We start from the raw sequence: 6,851 nt of genomic DNA on the forward strand, positions 1-6,851 counted from the left end.
CCGGTGTGTCAGAAAGACAGGCGCTGTTGAAGAGGGAAGGGAGCTCCGCAGAGGGGGTGAGTGCTGCCCAAGCGGCTGGTGGCCTTTCGCACTCGTGTCTGAGGGAGGTGATGGCGGGTCTGCAGAAAAGGCGCACCTGAGCATGAGCCCCTGTTCCCAGGGGAATCACTGCGGGAGGCCGTGCCCGGACACGCAGCCTGCTTGCCTGCTTGCCTGCTTGCCTGCGCCTCCGGCGGAGAGCCGCCGGGAGCCGGCAGCCGGCAGGCCGAGGCGCTCCCCTGGGTGCGATTCCGGGGTAGGCGGCGTGCAGGGGCCATAAGCTGGGTGGGGCCGGGCGGCCATTTCACTGCCGGCTCCATCACACCCGCGGCCACAGGCCGCAGCCCGGACCGCCGTTGCCGGGGTGATCGGGCAGTGGCGCCCACGCCCGCCGGGCCCCGCCCCCTGCGCTCCCCCTGCCAATCGGAGAGGCGGTGGCGGCGGAGCGAGGTTCCCTTTGTTCAGCCATTTTAGGGTCGGAGCGGGTGTGCAGCTGCGGCGGGAGAGGACGGGCCGCGTTGCGCCTTGGCTCGCCACTCCCCTGCCGCCGCGCTCTGGTGATGGTGTGGGTAGGTGTCCGGGCTGCCAGGGGCGGGGTGGGACGTCCCATCTCCGGCAGCCGCCGCCGCCTCGTGAACGGTATGCGTCCGGGGCCGCAGCCGGGGCCCCCACCGGCGCCCCCACCGGCGCGGGTGCGGCCGTCGCCTGGGGCCTCTGCTCTGGGTGGGGAGCTGTGGGGTCCGGGCGCGGGGTGACTCGGCCCCTCCGCCGTTGCCGTGGCCTCCGTTGGCTCGCGTCGGTGCATGGATGAATTGATGGACGGGTGGGTGGGTGAATAGATGATTGGTGGCCAGGACGGGGGTGGCCGCGGCCTGAGGGGCGGCCGGGACCTGAGGGTTGGACAAACTCTCCTCTTCTAATCCTCCGTCCCGGGTCCTCCTTTGCTGCGGCTGGTGCCTTCTCCGCAGCAGGGCTATATACCCTGGGGTTGCAGCGAGCTGGAAAATAAAAGTCGCCTCGGGATATAGGAACGCGGCTGTATTTCCTGCCTTGTTTGCTGGAGTGCGTGGGTCTCTGCTGTTCGGCTAGGTGGGATTTTTATTTTTTTTCCTCTACGAAATCTCGTGTTTGTCTTGTACCGTTGTTTGTTTGCTTAGGGAAGTTGTTGAGTTAGACGCCTAGTGGTAATAGCCACTGGAAATTGTACAGCTTTTGCGGGGTGACTATACAAAGGGCAGGAATGATTCTTGAGTTGAAATAAATGGCTTTATTAGTCTGTGAGATTTCCATCTCCTTTCCGTGAAGTTAATTCCTTTTCACTTTAATTTCTGCCCAGGACCTGAGAGAGCCTCCTACTGTGAGGGCTATTCTGCAATGTATTCTGGCCACCACAGCTTCATAACTTGTTTGCTTGCCTTCTTGCATACTTAAGTAGTCTTTAGTGTATACCTCACAGATGATGTTCGATCCTTGTACCACTCGTTAAACATGTCCCCTCTGTACATGAGTAACTGAACAGAAAAAATAATCACATGCCCAAGATCATATAAGAAGCCTTTGGTGGAATTGGAAACTGAGCCCATAAATTCTCATTCTGCATCTGCTGTGTGAACTGTGGTTATTTTTGAGTTATATGTGGGAGGATGGAGGAAAGGTGCCTACAATTGGGGAGAATAGTTTCTATACGATCAGAATTACTTTAGAATGCTTTTCTTCAAAATCTAGCTAGCTTCTGCTCAGAGCAGTGTAATATAAAAGGATAACTATGATCCTGCAAAGACAGAATTAAGAAGGCAGTTTATTGACTTTTAAAGGAGGAAAGCTCTGGTTAGACTGAATATTGACTAAGGACCATGTTTATGGTTAGAGTCATGTTGTATAGACTGCGTTTGTCATGAAAGGCTCCACCCAATAATTCTTAAAAACCCTTCCAACCTAATACTAACAGTATTCTATTGCTATACTTATATAAAGATATCTTTTTATGTATTTATAGACAGTATACATAAAAAGATATATAGGTATAGTATGCAATTCACACAGAAGTGTTTTTTTAAATATTGATACATATTTGTGCAGGCTCAGTGTTTTTTGGTTTATGTATGTGAGCATCATATACATGATAAAACAGTGCACATAATCATAGAATCATAGGTCTGGAAAGGGCTTTAAGACCATCTGGTTCCAACCCCCCCGCCCATGGGCAGGGACATCTCCCACATAATAATCTTTTTATGCATGTACACAGGGATGCCATGGAATATGGCATCTTTTAGTACTACATTATGAAATAAACTTTCAAATGTCACTTTTAGCCTCTAGGAGGTTTTCTTTTCCAAACCAGACTCCAGAGTGAAATATAAAAGATACCCTGCTAATTTGTGGTGTACAGAGTGCTTCTGAAATTTGAGTTTATATATATGTGTGTGAGTCAAATCTGAAGTAAGGCATAAAATCAAATAAGATTTATGTTTAAATAAAACTTTCCTTTACTCTTACATTATTCTCCTATTAAATAATCTATTTTTGTAACTTCTGGCATCCAGTTCGTGTGCTTTTCTAGCTATACAAAGCCAGAGCCTCATTTGTGGCTCTTCTCCTAGCTTTCCAACTGTATGTTCCTGTCTTCCAAGCTAGGATTGTAGTCTAATCCTCACACTTAACCTTCCCTCCACTCGTGCACCCACAGAAATTTGGTGCAATTTCAGACTTCAGCCACATCCTTTCTCTTGCACACACTCAAATGATGAATCTTCATTCACAACAAAGTGGAAACTTAGCTTCCCCTGTGAGTATGTTATCTTCTTAATCCTGTTCTTCCTACTTCACCATTTCTTGGTCTTTTTCCTGTATCCTGAACCAGAAGTGCAAGTCTGCCTTGGGGCAGCACAGTTATTAGTTATTGCTGAATGCAGGTGGTGGCTGCAGTAGTTCCTAACTGTGTTCATGCAGGTTTTACAGGACCTAGGAGGCAATTACTGGGCTGCAGTGAGACCCATAAGCTGTGGCTCAGTTTAGTATTGAACGTATCATGGAAGCAGACATGAGTGGTATGTGCACTACAGTTTGGCCACCTCTTTTATAGAGAAACAAGGAAAGTCAGTTGCAGACAAGTGTGGAGAAGTAAGAGTAATTCTCACCAGAGACTAAAGCACAGATCTGCTTTTTGTACCAAAGAAGCCAAATCAGTGAAAAAACCTCCATAATCTAACATTAAATTTTCTGAAAAACAGGATTTTCCGAATTTCTATATAGACAAGTTTAAGGTAAATTAGTCTTCATGATTCTAACATTGAAGTGTATACACTAGCGGTAGTATGTGTGTATTTGTATACCGCATCTTTGGATATCTGTTTATCTTAAAATCTTTTCATATTTTTTATTTTATTTCAGTAATTTTCTGAAATGTCTTCAGACATCTTCCCTTCCAAAATCATCCTCCTGTCTGTAGAAGACTTTCTGTAGTCGTCTTCTGTTTCTCCACTAAGATCTGGGTAACACAGTATAATTTCACACAGTTCTTTGCTTCTGGAGAATTCCCTGTTCTCCCAAAAGAGAACCGTATTGGTTCTCTGAGGCAATGAGTACTTGTATTTTACGATTCATGACATTAATATGTCTTTCAGTTTAGCAAGGAAGCATATTTTAGGTTAGGTACTGGCTGTTGTAGTGATTCTCTTAATTTTTCAGTGATTGCACAGAATTAAAATATCAAACAGAAATTAAATAAAGCACAATTGGCAGTATTCAGAGCTTCCCTTATGTGCAGTGTACATTTCAAGGTATGCTTTGTTTTGTTTGCTTCTTCCATTTGCAGTCTTACATAATGTGGGTTGGAAAAGATGATACTGATAAGGGAATTCCATAAAAAAAGAAGTTTGTCTTGCATGTAACAACCCCAATTGCTGTACAATGTGTTTCAAAGGTGAGATAGGTTTCTCTTAGATAAGAAAAAAAAAAAAAAAAAAGGAATAGAATATACAAAGTTGTGTGGTTTAATAATTTCCCTTTTTGGAATATGGATTTTTATGTTGGCACGTGATACTGAGAATCAGCAGACATTGAGATTACTGCGCTTGCTTTGTTTCTTTTATGCTAGGTAATGAGGTTAATGGGTCATAGTGAGGCTTCGATAACCTCAGCTCCACTGGGGTGGGACTCTACCTCTATTTAAAAAAAAAAAAAAAAAAAAATAACAAGAACAAAAAGGCAGAAGTTGATGTCCTTTTCAGGATCCCTTTGCAGGTCTTGCTTTGGATAAATATATTTCCAGATGTTTCTAAATTCAGAAGTAATGCAGATTTAATCGGACATAAGTATTATTTAAAACTTCTTTACCACACATTTCTTTAAGCTTTGGAGAAAGACTATACCCTTGACAACAAATAACTATCCTTAATTATCTGCGGTCATACAAGTTGGGTTTGTACTACGATAGAAGTTTTGAAACTTGGCCTGTGAGTTATTGGTAATCTGAGTTGCTGTTTTCACAAATAAAACATGATAGTTAGAAATATTTGGTTCTAATGTAAAATTTTACAGGTAGGGATAACAGTAATAAAAAATAACATGTATATTCGTCATCCCGTTTTCTCGATGCTCTTTATCAGCAGTAATAGCAGAAATTATAAGGAAGTGCTAGAATTGAGACATCTGGTGATAAATAAGGAGGTGAGGTATTAATTTCAAAAGTTATCCAGTATAGGAGAATTTGATATGTGTGATAATACATGCCATCTGTCAGAAGGAATCTAGAAAAGGTGCTATAGTATGTGCTTTTGAGCTCTGGAACATCCCTTTTAGCATCTTCCATGAAGCTTACAAGTTATACCTCAGGTTCAGAGGAAATTCAATAAAGTGGTCAAGTATAATGTAATGTTTTCATTGCAGTTTAACCATTGCATCCTCCAGAAAATGATGTCAATTTAAGATAATAAAATTTGTAACACTGTTGTAACAATATTGTTGATGAATTCATTCAGCCTTGCATCCGGGATGACCTGAATGAAGGGAAACAAATGTATCTTTTTACTTGAGTGAAGTTTAGGTGTCTTGGCTACAGTTTTGGTAAGTGCATATTAGAGAAAACTGTTTATTATACAGATGTCCTTAATATAATAATGTTAATTTATGTATTAATTAATGTATAATGTTAATTTAGTCAAAAGTGTGTTTGGGAAAGAAATCTGCCTTCCTCGGTTAGACTTTTAAGTTCAACTTTGAAATCTTGAAAAAATTGGTCTTATCCATGCAGGGCAACTTTAACACTGTTTGTATTGCTACTCTGAGATAGTAAGACCAAGTTTTACAAATTTTTTTTTTTTTTTTTAATTGTATGTCAGACATTATTTTGAATCTACTACATTGTCAAATATTCAATTTTGTTATTGAAGATAATTTGAAATAAAATCTTAAAAAAAAGAACCTAGGAGGAAAAAATTGGTTGCCATCTCATGCAGAAAATAGCTGATTTTTTTTTTTTTTTTTAGTGTAATATTTTATAGGTCATATTTGAGTTACATTAGTGACCAGAAGCTCCACATATGAATTAAGGCTCTAACACACTAGGTGAGTGTAAAACAACAGTGTTTTCTGTGTATGGCTTCCAACTGAATTGGAAAACAAAACATGCATGTTTTACAATAGTCAGCTACAAGGAGAAAGAGAGAGACTTAACATTGCACCACATAAATGTGAGAGAGAGCACAAAGTACCTTGTAGGGCCTTTTCCTTTTGCCTTTTTTTTTGTTTTGTTTTTAGAGGCAGCCTATGAGAAAGCAAAGTGCAGGCTGGTAAATCAAGCCTCAAAGTGAAGACCCTAAAATCACTAGTAGGAAAAAAAAAAAAAGCCCAGATTTTGCATTATGATAATATATAACAACTGATTGTAGGTCTGAGACATTGAGTTATTCTCTTTGTAGACATTTTAACTTGTGACACTGGTTTCAACTCTTCATCGTTTTATCTTCCATGGAGTGGTTACAATATTAAGACAAAGATGCATGTAGAATGCCAGCAAACTTATTTAGTGGAGTTGGTGAAGCTATTTGCAGTAGGTTTTTACTAAAAGCATATTAAAATGGCCTTAAAGTTATTAAATGACCTGTGCATTTAAAGTAAATTGAATTATTTTTGATTACAATTTTTCCATTAAGTAAATTTCCTTTACCTTTGGCCTTGGGAAAGAGAAACCTTTAAAAACCTTGAAATATTTGGTTTGCATTGGCTGCATTATTAGTAGCATTTTAAGGGAATTCTGTTACATATATAGCTATTTAGACTAACAACTAATCACTGCAGCTAGTCTTTGAATCAAGTACCATTCTGATATCCTTCACAAACCAACATTATTTAAATGCATAAAATATTGAAAAGTTACAACTCAGTTAAAAAATGGCAATGAGGTTCTTCATCAGATTACATTATTACATGTTCAGATTATTGAAGTTTATCTGCCTTTTCTGACCTGAATGTACAATAGATTTTTAATGTAAAGTTTTATTTCTAATGTTCCTCTTTTTTTTTTTTTTTTGGCATGAAATACTGCTTTTAAACTAGAAAGAGGTAAAATAATTGCTAAGGGGACTTGTAGTACTTCAAATGTCTATTGCTTTTGGCTAAGGCAGCATTAACTGCCCAAGATATTTTACCAGATCATTCATCTACACAACAAAAATCTCTGTCTGTAAAAGCACTAACAAAGCCATTTCAACACAGAAGCTGTAGCTTAGGTGCATTGCTTCATTGCTTGCATTCGGACTTGCTTGCAATTTCCTTTCAACTGGTTCAGTATTCTTTCAAAGCTGGTCTTA

This window comes from Lathamus discolor, chromosome Z (assembly GCF_037157495.1).
Source record: "Lathamus discolor isolate bLatDis1 chromosome Z, bLatDis1.hap1, whole genome shotgun sequence".
Taxonomy (NCBI): domain Eukaryota; kingdom Metazoa; phylum Chordata; class Aves; order Psittaciformes; family Psittacidae; genus Lathamus; species Lathamus discolor.